Genomic DNA, 15,916 nt, shown 5'->3' on the forward strand with positions numbered 1-15,916 from the left:
GGGTGCACTTGACAAACTCAGTGCGGCTATTCCCCATTGAAAGATTGTTGCACCCAGGACCCTTAGCACTGGGATATGCTACTCAATACCACTGGCATGGCCAGGTGTAAACAACATCTGACCTTTGTTGTGTATGTAACCATGGAGATTGTGATGTCGCCTAGGCCCACCAAAGAACAGCCTTGTCAGAAGCAGCACTGCCATGAGCAGAAGTAGCAGCACCATAGGTTGTCAAATAAGTTGGATTTAACCAAGACAAGTGAGTCCAATAGGATGCAGGTATGTCCTCTATCCTTACAGCTTCCCGTGGCTGTTGGTTTTATACCGTTTAGGGACAGCCAAGGAGGCGTCAGCAGGCAACACAGGTAAGTGTGTGCTTGTATGTGTGTGTGTGTGTGTGTGTGTGTGTGTGTTTCCTATGCAGATCCTAAACCCAGTATCAAATGCAAGTAGGATGTAACCATGGAGATTGTGATGTCGCCTAGGCCCACCAAAGAACAGCCTTGCCAGAAGCAACACTGCCATGGCTGTTGGTTTTATACCGTTTGGGGACAGCCAAGGAGGCGTCAGCAGGCAACACATGTAAGTGTGTGCTTGTGTGTGTGTGTGTGTGTGTGTGTGTGTTTCCTATGCAGATCCTAAACCCAGTATCAAATGCAAGTAGGAGGAGTAAGAAGGGTTCCTGCCAAAGCCAGGTTATGGATTGCATTTAAAAATGGTCCATCAGAGTGAAATGGACTCCCATCTTCCTGCTTAGCAATAATGATATGGGTTTAGGGTCTGCTGTGTGTACTGGTGGGTGACTGCCACCCAGCCAGAGTGTGTATGGGAGGCTGCCAGCCAGCCTCCCTTCCTACAAGTAGTGATGGTGCATGTGAAGGGGACAGCGTTGGTTCCTCCCCTTTCACAGTTATCACTTCTCATCTTTCCTTTTGGCTGGTATCAAATGTAGTGTCTGTTTATATCAGTTTAATATCTGATATGTCCCCTATCTGGTAGCATATATTAAGTGCACCACCAGGTTTCAGTGTTGGAAAGAAAGATTACCTGTTTATTTACTACTGCTGCAGCTGCTTTCTGGCTAGTCCAGTGGGCCCCTACTGCAGGCAAAAGACAATAGGTGGTGCCGCTTGTGTCTGGCCCCTGTTGGAGCGACCAGGCACAGGACTGCTGCTGCTGCTGCTGAATGTCCTCTTTAATTGAATAAGCTCAGCAACCAGCACACCTGTGCAGGTTGGACATGACATGATAGGTAGAAGTCTTTCAGGTAGTGGGTGTTGAATCTTGTATGATGAGGTTTCTAGGAGGGGGTGTGTTATGCAGATTAGGGTGGATGGAGAGAGCTCTGAGAAAGCCGTATGCTTTGGTGAGTCCTGGTTGGTATGGGTTTGTTGAGGTGTTCATGAGAAAGTTTGGTTTGATAGGTGTGAGACAGGATGTGTTAAAGGAGAAGAAGAGTATGGTGAAGTGTATTAGGGTGAAGGATGTTCAGTGTAATATTAATATGGTGAGAGAATAGAATGTGAGTAAAGTGTGGAAGAGTTTGGAGACAGATGGTATGACTAATAGACAGAGAGAGATTGTATGGCAGAGTTTGCATGGTGCATTGCCAGTGAGAGAGGTACAGAAGAGTCGGGGGATTGGAAGAAGTGAGAGATGTCCGAGAGAGGGTTGTGGAGGGAATGAGATTATTATGCATTTGTTTTGGAATTGTGATAGAGCGCAAGAAGTGTGGAAGGGAATTGGTCCGTTGGCTAAAGAATTTATGGGGGTAAGAAAGTGGTCTTTTGAAGTGATTATGTTTGGTCTGGGGGTGGTAGGTGGGAGGAAGGAGAGAATGTTATATGTGTTGTTAGCAATAATTAAGGAGGTATTGTGGGATGTTAGGAATTTGTATATACCGTATTTATCGTCGTATAACACGCACTTTTTAGGCTAAAATTTTTAGCCTAAAGTCTATGTGCGTGTTATACGCCGATACCACCCCAGGAAAGGCAGGGGGAGAGAGGCCGTCGCTGCCCGCTTCTCTCCCCCTGCCTTCCCTGGGGTCTAGAGCCCTGCTGCCGGCCCTTCTCACCCCCTGGCTATCAGCGCCGCTGCCCGTTCTGTCCCCCTGACTATCGGTACCGGCGAGAGAAGGGGCAGCGGCACCCATTGCCGGCGCCGCTGCCCCGTTGCCTCCCCCCATCCCCGGTGGCATAATTACCTGGGTCGGGTCCGCGCTGCTGCAGGCCTCCGGCGTGCGTCCCCTTCGTCGTTGCTATGCGCTGCACGGCGCGGCGCATGACGTCAGTGCGCCGCGCCATTCATAGCAACGACGCAGGGGCTGCACGCCGGAGGCCTGCAGCAGCGCGGACCCGACCCAGGTAATTAAGCCACCGGGGATGGGGGGAGGCAATGGGACAGTGGCGCCGGCAATGGGTGCCGCTGCCCCTTCTCTCCCCCTGGCTGTCGGCGTCGCTTCTCTCCCCCTGGCTATCGGCGCCGGCAATGGGGCGCCGGTACCGATAGTCAGGGGGACAGAACGGGCAGCGGCGCCGATAGCCAGGGGGAGAGAAGGGCCGGCAGCAGGGCTCTAGACCCCAGGAAAGGCAGGGGGAGAGAAGCGGGCAGCGACGGCCTCTCTCGCCCTGCATTTCCTGGGGGTGTATCGGGGTATACACGCGCACACACGCACCCTCATTTTACCATGGATATTTGGGTAAACAACTTTTTTTACCCAAATATCCTTGGTAAAATGAGGGTGCGTGTTATAGGCCGGTGCGTGGTATACCCCGATAAATACGGTATTTAAGAAGAAGGATGTGTCGGTTGAAGAGTGTATGAGAATGATATTAGATAGATTGCATACTGTATATTTGTGGGATAAGAAGAGATTTGGAGAGGATGATGCGGAGGGGACTTGGAAGTTTTTAAAATGGAGACACGTTGTGAGGGTATGAGGGTGGTGTGTTGTTATGCTATGTACTTTGTTTTGGGGTGTATTTTGTTATATGTTGATAAAGTAACCTAATGATGAGTTTGGTGAATTGTGACTAAGTTCAGTAAATCTGAGAGGCAAACGTGAAGTAAACCTGAACGATTAAGTTTTAATTCAAACCTGAAGGTTTAAAAAAAAAATAAAAATAAAAAAGTCTGTTTTTATCAGTTTAACCCCTTCAGGACGGAGCCCATTTTGGCCTTAAGGACCGGAGCGTTTTTTGCACATCTGACCACTGTCACTTTAAACATTAATAACTCTGGAATGCTTTTAGTTATCATTCTGATTCCGAGATTGTTTTTTCGTGACATATTATACTTTAACATAGTGGTAAATTTTTGTCGATACTTGCATCCTTTCTTGGTGAAAAATCCGTAAATTTGATGAAAAATTTGAAAATTTTGCATTTTTCTAACTTTGAAGCTCTCTGCTTGTAAGGAAAATGGATATTACGAATACATTTTTTTTTGGTTCACATATACAATATGTCTACTTTATGTTTGCATCATAAAATTTACGTGTTTTTACTTTTGGAAGACACCAGAGGGCTTCAACGGTCAGCAGCAATTTTCCGATTTTTCACAAAATTTTCAAACTCAGTATTTTTCAGGGACCAGTTCACGTTTGAAGTGGATTTGAAGGGTCTTCATATTAGAAATACCCCATAAATTACCCCATTATAAAAACTACACCCCCCAAAGTATTCAAAATGACATTCAGTCAGCGTTTTAACCCTTTAGGTGTTTCACACGAATAGCAGCAAAGTGAAGGAGAAAATTCACAATCTTCATTTTTTACACTCACATGTTCTTGTAGACCCAATTTTAGAATTTTTACAAGGGGTAAAAGGACAAAATTTTTACTTGTATTTGTAGCCCAATTTCTCTCGAGTAAGGACATACCTCATATGTCTATGTAAAGTGTTCGGCGGGCGCAGTAGAGGGCTCAGAAGGGAAGGAGCGACAAGGGGATTTTGGAGAGTACGTTTTTCTGAAATGGTTTTTGGGGGGCATGTTACCTTTAGGAAGCCCTTATGGTGCCAGAACAGCAAAAAAAAAAACCACATGGCATACCATTTTGGAAACTAGACCCCTCGGGGAATGTAACATGGGATAAAGTGAACCTTAATACCCCACAGGTGTTTCACGACTTTTGCAAATGTAAAAAAATAAAATAAATTTTTTACCTAAAATGCTTGTTTTCCCGAAAATTTTTTATTTTTAAAAAGGGTAATAGCAGAAAACACCCCTAAAAATTTGAAGCCCAATTTCTCCCGATTCAGAAAACACCCCATATGGGGGTGAAAAGTGCTCTGCTGGCGCACTACAGGTCTCGGAAGAGAAGGAGTCACATTTGGCTTTTTGAACGCAAATTTTTCTCTGGGGGCATGCCGCATTTAGGAAGCCCCTATGGTGCCAGGACAGCAAAAAAACCCCCACATGGCATACCATTTTGGAAACTAGACCCCTCGGGGAACGTAACAAGGGGTTAAGTGAACCTTTATACCCCACAGGTGTTTCACGACTTTTGCATATGTAAAAAAAAAAATTTTTTTTTAACCTAAAATGCTTGTTTTCCCAAAAATTTTACATTTTTAAAAAGGGTAAAAGCAGAAAATACCCCCCAAAATTTGTAACCCAATTTCTCCCAAGTACGGCGATACCCCATATGTGACCCTTAACTGTTGCCTTGAAATACGACAGGGCTCCAAAGTGAGAGCGCCATGCGCATTTGAGGCCTAAATTAGGGATTGCTTAGGGGTGGACATAGGGGTATTCTACGCCAGTGATTCCCAAACAGGGTGCCTCCAGCTGTTGCAAAACTCGCAGCATGCCTGGACAGTCAACGGCTGTCCGACAATACTGGGAGTTGTTTTGCAACAGCTGGAGGCTCCGTTCTGGAAACAGTGGCGTACCAGACGTTTTTCATTTTTATTGGGGAGGGGGGGGGGGGCTGTGTAGGGGTATGTGTATACGTAGTGTTTTTTACTTTTTATTTTATTTTTTGTGGTAGTGTAGTGTAGTGTTTTTAGGGTACAGTCACACGGGCGGGGGTTCACAGTAGTTTCTCGCTGGCAATTTGAGCTGCAGCAGAAAGTTTGCGGCAGCTCAAATTTGCAGCCAGATACTTACTGTAATCCTCCGCCCATGTGAGTGTACCCTGTACGTTCACATTGGGGGGGACATCCAGCTGTTGCATAACTACAACTCCCAGCATGCCCGTTGGCTGTCGGTGACTGCTGAGAGTTGCAGTTTTGCAACAACTGTAGGCACACTGGTTATGTATCACTGAGTTTGTGACCTAACTCAGTGTTTCACAACCAGTGTGCCTCCAGCTGTTGCAAAACTACAACTCCCAGCATGTACGGTGCATGGTGTACGGTGACTGCTGAGAGTTGTAGTTTGCAACAGCTGGAGGCACACCGGTCGTGAAACACTGAGTTAGGTAAAAAAAAACTCTGAGTTTCACAACCAGTGTGCCTTCAGCTGTTGCAAAACTACAACTCTCAGCAGTCACCGACAGCCAACGGGCATGCTGGGAGTTGTAGTTATGCAACCAGCAGATGCACCACTACAACTCCCAGCATGCACTTTAGCTGTTTGTGCAACCTGGGAGTTGTAGTTATACAACAGCTGAAGGTACACTTTTCCATAGAAAGAATGTGCTTCCAGCTGTTGCAAAACCATAAGTCCCAGCATGCCCATAAGGGAATGCTGGGAGTTGTGGTGGTCTGCCTCCTGCTGTTGCATAACTACAGCTCCCAGCATGCCCTTTTTGCATGCTGGGAGCTGTTGCTAAGCAACAGCAGGAGGCTGTCACTCACCTCCAACGATCCAGACGCTGCAGGTCAGTCCCGCCGCCGCAGCTGCTCCTGGGGCCCCGATCCCAACAGGGGCGCCGGGGATCGGGGTCCCCAGCACCCGGGGTGCACGTCCCGCACCCGCTCACGTCCTCCGGAAGAGGGGCGGAGTGGGTGCGGGAGTGACACCCGCAGCAGGCGCCCTGATTGGTCGGCCGGTAATCCGGCCGACGAATCAGGGCGATCGTGAGGTGGCACCAGTGCCACATCACCCCTGCAGGCTCTGGCTGTTCGGGGCCGTCAGAGACGGCCCCGAACAGCCAGATATTCCGGGTCATCGGGTCACTGGAGACCCGATTGACCCGGAATTGCCGCAGATCGCTGGACTGAATTGTGACCTATAATGACCCCCCTGGGCGATATGCCGGGATGTCTGCTGAACGATTTCAGCAGGCATCCGGCTCCGGTCCCCAACCGGCTAGCGGTGGGGGCCGGAATTCCCACGGGCGTATGGATACGCCCTCGGTCCTTAACCCCTTAAGGACGCAGGACGTAAATGTACGTCCTGGTGAGGTGGTACTTAACGCACCAGGACGTACATTTACGTCCTAAGCATAACCGCGGGCATCGGAGCGATGCCCGTGTCATGCGCGGCTGATCCCGGCTGCTAATCGCAGCCAGGGACCCGCCGGCAATGGCCGACGCCCGCGATCTCGCGGGCGTCCGCCATTAACCCCTCAGGTGCCGGGATCAATACAGATCCCGGCATCTGCGGGAGTTCGCGATTAAAATGAACGATCGGATCGCCCGCAGCGCTGCTGCGGGGTTCCGATCATTCATAGCGCCGCACGGAGGTCCCCTCTCCTTCCTCCGTGCGGCTCCCGGCGTCTCCTGCTCTGGTCTGTGATCGAGCAGACCAGAGCAGGAGATGACCGATAATACTGATCTGTTCTATGTCCTATACATAGAACAGATCAGTATTAGCAATCATGGTATTGCTATGAATAGTCCCCTATGGGGACTATTCAAGTGTAAAAAAAAATGTAAAAAAATGTAAAAGTAAAAGTAAAAAAAAAGTGAAAAATCCCCTCCCCCAATAAAAAAGTAAAACGTCCGTTTTTTCCTATTTTACCCCCAAAAAGCGTAAAAAACATTTTTTATAGACATATTTGGTATCGCCGCGTGCGTAAATGTCCGAACTATTAAAATAAAATGTTAATGATCCCGTACGGTGAACGGCGTGAACGAAAAAAATTTTAAAAAGTCCAAAATTCCTACTTTTTTAATACATTTTATTAAAAAAAAAATTATAAAAAATGTATTAAAAGTTTTTTATATACAAATGTGGTATCAAAAAAAAGTACAGATCATGGCGCATAAAATGAGCCCCCATACCGCCGCTTATACGGAAAAATAAAAAAGTTATAGGTCATCAAAATAAAGGGATTATAAACGTACTAATTTGGTTAAAAAGTTTGTGATTTTTTTTAAGCGCAACAATAATATAAAAGTATGTAATAATGGGTATCATTTTAATCGTATTGACCCTCAGAATAAAGAACACACGTAATTTTTACCATAAATTGTACGGCGTGAAAACAAAACCTTCCAAAATTAGCAAAATTGCGTTTTTCGTTTTAATTTCCCCACAAAAATAGTGTTTTTTGGTTGCGCCATACATATCATGATATAATGAGTGATGTCATTACAAAGGACAACTGGTCACGCAAAAAACAAGCCCTCATACTAGTCTGTGGATGAAAATATAAAAGAGTTATGATTTTTAGAAGGCGAGGAGGAAAAAATGAAAACGTAAAAATTAAATTGTCTGAGTCCTTAAGGCCAAAATGGGCTGAGTCCTTAAGGGGTTAAGGACTCGGGATGCAGGGCGTATCCATACGCCCTATGTCCTGAAGAGGTTAATATCTGATCTGTCACCTATCTGATACCATAGATTAAGTGCACCACCAGGTTTCAGTGTTGGAAAGAAAGATTACCTGTTTATTTGCTGCTTCAGCTGCTTGCTGGCTAGTCCAGTGGGCCCTTACTGCAGGCAAAAGACAATAGGTGGTGCCGCTTGTGTCTGGCCCCTGTTGGAGCGACCAGGCACAGGACTGCTGCTGCTGCTGCTGAATGTCCTCTTTAATGGAATAAGCTCAGCAACCAGCACACCTGTGCAGGTTGGACATGACATGATAGGTAGCTGTCTTTCAGGTAGTGGGTGCTGAATCTTGTTAATTGACATGGGGGTGTCATTGCTGTTGATTGACCATGCATTGGTACTGTGGTATTGGAATAATTAAAACAAATGTTGCCAGCCAGCCATCCATTGCAATAATGGATAGGACATCAGCTATGAGGCATTTGTTTGTACAAACTGCTGCTCACAACTAATGTTGTAATATAGTGTCTCCATCTGCTGGTGGTATTGAATAAGCAATAGTGCAATGATAGGGTCTGAAAAAGAAGAAAAATAAGAATCAGCAGCATAGGAAAAAAGGAGGAAAGAAGGAAAACATGGAGAGAAGAAAAAAAAGAAGGTAAAAAAAGGTGAAAACATGTTTAAAAACGTGTTTCCATCTCTCTCTCTCTCTCTCTCTCTCTCTCTCTCTCTCTCTCTCTCTCTCTCTATATATATATATATATATATATATATATATATATATCAATATCTATCTATCTATCTATCTATATATATATATATATATATATATATATATATATAAAATTTAGATGAAGGGGAGCACCTTGCTCAAGGATTCCAGATCCGTGTGGGTGCACAGCTTCAGGAACAGACCAATTCCCAAGTAATATCAAAAGCAAAGTAGAAGCGGCACTCCAAAATATAAATAAAGCGTGTATTTATTCACACATCTGTGCAGAAAGCGACGTTTCGGCTCGACAATAGAGCCTTTCTCAAGCATGCTTGAGCAAGGCTCTATTGTCGAGCCGAAACGTCGCTTTCCTCACAGATGTGTGAATAAATCCACGCTTTATTGATATTTTGGAGTGCCGCTTCTACTTTGCTTTTGATATATATATATATATATATATATATATATAAAAGAAAAAAATATATATATATAGAGAGAGAGAAAGATAAATATATATATAGAGATAGATAGATAGATAGATACACATACATACACATAGGCGTGCACACGGGGTGTGCCCAGGCACACCTTAATCCAGTGGCGTTGCGACCCGGGTGCGGCCCGCACCGGGTGACACCAAGACGCTCCGCAGCACCCCCCATCTGTGCCCGACCGTCCTTCACCAGCCCAGACCTCCGCCCCCCCCGTCAGGCGCACCGCACAGCGCTGCCTCCTGCTCCTGTTTGTGCCCCGCTCCGCTCTGGCTCACCTTCAGTTGGTTCGGTCATGTGACGGCACGTTACTGCCGTCACATGACCTTCAGGACGTCACGCTGTATTCAAGGACGCCGGCCCCAGAGCGTGACGTGACGGTACGCGGTTCGCAGGATTACCGCGCTGAGTGAGTGAATGTTATTTCAACCTGCCTACTGGGTCTGGGGGGATAGGGTTAATCTGGGAGGTACTTCATTCCTACAGGGGGGGAGAGGGGGTTAAACTGGGGGGTTCTACCATCCTACTGGGGGGAGGGGGTAATCAGGGGGTACTACCTTCTAACAGGGTGGGGGGATAGGGTTAATCTGGGGGGTACTGCATTCCTACAGGTGGGGAGGGGGTTAATCTGGTGCCCCGAGTAGGCAGGTAGTACCCCCAGATTAACCCCCTCCCCCCAGTAGGATAGTAGTACCCCCAGATTAACCCCCCCCCCCAGTAAGAAGGTAGTACCCTCATATTAACCCCCTATTCCTGCCAGTAGGAAGGTAGCACCCCCAGATGCTGGTGGCCTCCATGTCTATTTTGCTTTTGTAGGGAACTGTACTGCACCTAATGTGGCGAATTATACTGCACCTAATGTGGGAACTATACTGTACCTAATGTGGGAACTATACTGCACCTAATGTGGGGGAACATACTGCACCTAATGTGGGAACTGTACTGCCAACCTAATGTGGGGGAACTATACTGCACCTAATGTGGGGAACTATACTGCACCTAATGTGGGGAACTATACTGCACCTAATGTGGGGGAACTATACTGCACCTAATGTGGGGGAACTATACTGCACCTAATGTGGGGGAACTATACTGCACCTAATGTGGGGAACTATACTGCACGTAATGTGGCAAATTATACCGCACCTAATGTGGGGGAACATACTGCACCTAATGTGGGAACTATACTGCACCTAATGTGGGGAACTATACTGCCAACCTAATGTGGGGGAACTATACTGCACCTAATGTGGGGAACTATACTGCACCTAATGTGGGGAACTATACTGCACCTAATGTGGGGGAACTATACTGCACCTAATGTGGGGGAACTATACTGCCAGCCTAATGTGGGGGAACTGTACTGCACCTAATGTGGGGGAACTGTACTGCACCTAATGTGGGGGAACTGTACTGCACCTAATGTGGGGGAACTGTACTGCACCTAATGTGGGGGAACTGTACTGCACCTAATGTGGGGGAACTGTACTGCACCTAATGTGGGGGAACTGTACTGCACCTAATGTGGGGGGAACTATACTGCACCTAATGTGGGGAACTATACTGCACCTAATGTGGGGAAACTATACTGCCAACCTAATGTGGGGAAACTGTACTGCACCTAATGTGGGGGAAGTATACTGCACCTAATGTGGGGAACTATACTGCACCTAATGTGGGGGAACTATACTGCACCTAATGTGGGGGAACTATACTGCACCTAATGTGGGGAACTATACTGCCAACCTAATGTGGGGAACTATACTGCCAACCTAATGTGGTGGGACTTATACTGCACCTAGTCTGGCGGGACTTATACTGCACCTAATGTGGGGGAACTATACTGCACCTAATGTGGGGGAACTATAGTAACTGTGTGCGTATATATATATATATATATATATATATACACGCGCGCAGCGTGAGTTTGTGCTTTAGGGTGCACACCCTAATGCAATAGGCTGCGCACGCCTATGTACATACATACATACATATGTGTGTATTGATGGAGTTGCAAACAACATGGGTGCACTTGACAAACTCAGCACAGCTATTCCCCATTGTAAGATTGTTGCATGCAGGACCCTTAGCACTGTGATATGCTACTCAATACCGTTGGCGTGGCCAGGTGTAAATAACATCTCACCTTTGTTGTGTAAGTAACCATGGAGATTGTGATGTCGCCTGGGCCCACCAAAGAACAGCCTTGTCAGAAGCAGAGCCAGACATGAGAGCAAGCAAGCGAGCCAGAAATGAGTGCAAGCTAGCGAGCCAGATATGAACGCGAGCAAGACATGAGAGCAAGCGAGCGAGCCAGATATGCGAGCGAGCGAGACATATAAGTGAGCGAGCCAGACAAGTGAGCAAGAGAGCGAGTCAGATATGAGAACGAGCTAGCCAGATATGCGAGCGAGTAAGCCAGATATGAGAGAAAGCGAGCGAGCCAGATATGAGAACGAGCGAGCCAGTTATGATAGCATGCAAGCAAGCCAGATATGCGAGCGAGCCAGACAAGAGAGAAAGCGAGCCAGATATGATAGCAAGCGAGCAAGCCAGATATGAGAGCGAGCCAGATAAGAGAGCGAACCAGACAAGAGAGAAAGCAAGCGAGACAGATATGAGAGCGAGCCAGACATGAAAGCAAGCCAGATATGAGAGCGAGCGAGCTAGACATGAGAGCAAGCGAGCGAGCCAGATATGAGAGCGAGCGAGCCAGATATGAGAGCGAGCCAGACATGAGAGCAAGCGAGCCAGATATGAGAGCGAGCGAGCCAGACATGAGCGCAAGCGAGCGAGCCAGATATGAGAGCAAGTGAGTGAGCCAGATATGCGAGCGAGCCAGACAAGAGAGCAAGCGAGCGAGCCAGATATGAGAGCAAGCGAGCGAGCAAGATGTGAGGGCGAGACAGATAAGAGAGCGAGCCAGACAAGAGAGCAAGCGAGTGAGCCAGATATGAGAGCAAGCGAGCGAGCCAGATGTGAGAGCGGGCGAGCCAGATATGCGAGCGAGCCAGATAAGAGAGCGTGCCAGACAAGAGAGCAAGCGAGCGAGCAAGCCAGATGTGAGAGAGAGCGAGGCAGATAAGAGAGCGAGCCAGACAAAAGAGCAAGCGAGCCAGATATGAGAGCAAGCGAGCGAGCCAGATGTGAGAGCGAGACAGATAAGAGAGCGAGCCAGACAAGAGAGCAAGCGAGCGAGCCAGATATGAGGGCAAGCGAGCGATCCAGATATGAGAGCGAGCGAACCAGACATGAGAGCGAGCCAGATATGAAAGCAAGCGAGCGAGCCAGATATGCGAGCGAGCAAGCCAGATAAGAGAGTGAGCCAGATATAAGAGCAAGCGAGAGAGCCAGATGTGAGAGCAAGCGTGCCAGATATGCGAGCGAGCCATATAAGAGAGCGAGAGACAAGAGAGCAAGCGAGCGAGCCAGATATGAGAGCGAGCGAGCCAGATGTGAGAGCGAGACAGATAAGAGAGCAAGCCAGACAAGAGAGCAAGCGAGCGAGCCAGATATGAGAGCAAGCGAGCGAGACAGATGTGAGAGCGGGCGAGCCAGATATGCGAGCGAGCCAGATAAGAGAGCGAGCCAGACAAGAGAGCAAGCGAGCCAGCCAGATATGAGAGCAAGCGAGCAAGCCAGATGTGAGAGAGAGCGAGCCAGACAAGGAAGCAAGCGAGCGAGCCAGATATGAGAGCAAGCGAGCGATCCAGATATGAGAGGAGCGAGCCAGACATGAGAGCGAGCCAGATATGAAAGCAAGCGAGCGATCCAGATATGCGAGCGAGCAAGCCAGATAAGAGAGTGAGCCAGGTATAAGAGCAAGCGAGAGAGCCAGATGTGAGAGCAAGCGTGCCAGATATGCGAGCGAGCCATATAAGAGAGCGAGAGAGACAAGAGAGCAAGTGAGCGAGCCAGATGTGAGAGCGAGCGAGCGAGCCAGATGTGAAAGCGAGCGTGCCAGATATGCGAGCGAGCTATATAAGATAGCAAGCGAGCGAGCCAGATATGAGAGCGAGCGAACCAGACATGAGAGAGAGCCAGATATGAAAGCAAGCGAGCGAGCCAGATATGCGAGCGAGCAAGCCAGATAAGAGAGTGAGCCAGATATAAGAGCAAGCGAGAGAGCCAGATATGAGAGCAAGCATGCCAGATATGCGAGCGAGCCATATAAGAGAGCAAGAGACAAGAGAGCAAGCGAGCGAGCCAGATATGAGAGCAAGCGAGCGAGCCAGATGTGAGAGCGAGACAGATAAGAGAGCGAGCCAGACGAGAGCAAGCGAGCGAGCCAGATATGAGAGCAAGCGAGCGAGACAGATGTGAGAGCGGGCGAGCCAGATATGCGAGCGAGCCAGATAAGAGAGCGAGCCAGACAAGAGAGCAAGCGAGCCAGCCAGATATGAGAGCAAGCCAGATGTGAGAGAGAGCGAGGCAGATAAGAGAGCGAGACAGACAAGGAAGCAAGCGAGCGAGCCAGATATGAGAGCAAGCGAGCGATCCAGATATGAGAGTGAGCCAGATATAAGAGCAAGCGAGAGAGCCAGATGTGAGAGCAAGCGTGCCAGATATGCGAGCGAGCCATATAAGAGAGCGAGAGAGCAAGTGAGCGAGCCAGATGTGAGAGCGAGCGAGCCAGATATGCGAGCAAGCGAGCGAGCCAGATGTGAAAGCGAGCGTGCCAGATATGCGAGCGAGCCATATAAGAGAGCAAGCGAGCGAGCCAGATGTGAGAGCGAGCCAGACATGCGTGCAATTCAGATATGAGAGCGAGCCAGAAGAGAGAGCAAGCGCGCGTTCCAGATATGAGAGCGAGTCAGATAAGAGAGCGAACCAGATAAGAGAGCAAGCGAGCGAGACAGATATGAGAGCGAGCGAGCCAGACATGAGAGCAAGCGAGCGACCCAAATATGAGAGCGAGCGAGCCAGATATGCGAGCGAGGGAGCCAGATAAGAGAGCGAGCCAGACAAGAGAGCAAGCTAGCGAGCCAGATGTGAGAGCGAGCGAGCCAGATGTGAGTGAGCCATATAAGAGAGCGAGACAGACAAGAGAGCAAGCGAGCAAGCCAGATATGAGAGCAAGAGAGCAAACCAGACATGAGAGCGAGCCAGACAATTGTGCAAGCGAGCGAGCCAGATATGAGAGCAAGCGAGTGAGCCAGACATGCAAGCGAGCAAGCTATATAAGAGAGCGAGCCAGACATGAGAGCAAGCGAGCGAGCCAGATATGAGAGCGAGCGAGCCAGACATGAGAGCAAGCGAACGAGCCAGATATGAGAGCGAGCGAGACAGATATGCGAGCGAGCCAGATAAGAGAGCGAGCCAGACAAGAGAGCAAGCGAGCGAGCCAGATGTGAGAGCGAGCCAGATATGCGAGCGAGCCATATAAGAGAGCGAGACAGTCAAGAGAGCAAGCGAGCGAGCCAGATATGAGAGCAAGCGATCGAGCCAGATGTGAGAGCGAGCAAGCCAGATATGCGAGCGAGCCAGATAAGAGAGCGAGCCAGACAAGAGAGCATGCGAGCGAGCCAGATATGAGAGCGAGTGAGCCAGACATGAGAGCAAGCGAGCGAGCCAGCTATGAGAGTGAGCGAACCAGACATGAGATCAAGCGAGCGAGCCAGATATGCGAGCGAGCGAGCCAGATAATAGAGCAAGCCAGACAAGAGAGCAAGCGAGCGAGCCAGATATGAGTGCAAGCGAGCGAGCCAGATGTGAGAGCGAGCGAGCCAGATATGCGAGCGAGCCATATAAGAGAGCAAGACAAACAAGAGAGCAAGCGAGCGAGCCAGATATGAGAGCAAGCCAGATATGACAGCGAGCCAGATAAGAGAGCGAGCCAGACAAGAGAGCAAGCGAGTGAGCCAGATATGAGAGCAAGCGAGCGAGCCAGATGTGAGAGTGAGTGAGCCAGATATGAGAGCAAGCAAGCCAAATATGAGAGTGAGCCAGATAAGAGAGCGAACCAGACAAGAGGGCAAGCGAGCGAGACAGATATGAGAGCGAGCGAGACAGATATGAGAGCAAGTGAGCGAGACAGATATGAGAGCAAGCGAGCGATCCAGATATGAGAGCGAGCGAGCCAGACATGAGAGCAAGTGAGCGAGCCAGATATGAGAGCAAGAGAGCGATCCAGATATGAGAGCGAGCGAGCCAGACATGAGAGCGAGCCATATGTGAGAGTGAGCGAGCCAGATATGCGGGAGAGCCAGATAAAAGAGCGAGCCAGACAAGAGCGCAGGCGAGCGAGCCAGATATGAGAGCAAGCGAGTGAGCCAGATATGCGAGCAAGTGAGCCATATAAGTGAGCGAGCCAGACAAGAGAGCAAGCGAGTGAGCCAGATTTGAGAGCGAGTGAGCCAGATATGAGAGCAAGCGAGCGAGACATATGAGAGGCAGCGAGCCAGATATGAGAGCGAGCGAGCCAGATATGAGAGCAATCGAGCCATCCAGATATGAGAGCGAGCGAGCCAGACATGAGAGCAAGCGAACGAGCCAGATGTGAGAGCAAGTGAGCGATCCAGATATGAGAGCGAGCAAGCCAGACATGAGAGCAAGCGAACGAGCCAGATATGAGAGCGAGTGAGCCAGATATGCGAGCGAGCCAGATAAGAGAGCGAGCCAGACAAGAGAGCAAGCGAGCGAGCCAGATGTGAGAGCGAGCCAGATATGCGAGCGAGCCATATAAGAGAGCGAGACAGTCAAGAGAGCAAGCGAGCGAGCCAGATATGAGAGCAAGCGATCGAGCCAGATGTGAGAGCGAGCAAGCCAGATATGCGAGCGAGCCAGATAAGAGAGCGAGCCAGACAAGAGAGCATGCGAGCGAGCCAGATATGAGAGCGAGTGAGCCAGACATGAGAGCAAGCGAGCGAGCCAGCTATGAGAGTGAGCGAACCAGACATGAGATCAAGCGAGCGAGCCAGATATGCGAGCGAGCGAGCCAGATAATAGAGCAAGCCAGACAAGAGAGCAAGCGAGCGAGCCAGATATGAGTGCAAGCGAGCGAGCCAGATGTGAGAGCGAGCGAGCCAGATATGCGAGCGAGCCATATAAG

At 49.0% G+C, this 15,916-nt stretch overlaps 1 pseudogene; it reads left to right on the top strand.

The window, feature by feature from the left end:
- The first annotated feature begins 917 nt into the window (after positions 1–917).
- LOC130327424 (U2 spliceosomal RNA) lies at positions 918–1,020 on the top strand (annotated as a pseudogene).
- The last annotated feature ends 14,896 nt before the right edge of the window (positions 1,021–15,916 follow it).

This window comes from Hyla sarda, unplaced genomic scaffold, assembly GCF_029499605.1.
Source record: "Hyla sarda isolate aHylSar1 unplaced genomic scaffold, aHylSar1.hap1 scaffold_299, whole genome shotgun sequence".
Taxonomy (NCBI): Eukaryota; Metazoa; Chordata; class Amphibia; order Anura; family Hylidae; genus Hyla; species Hyla sarda.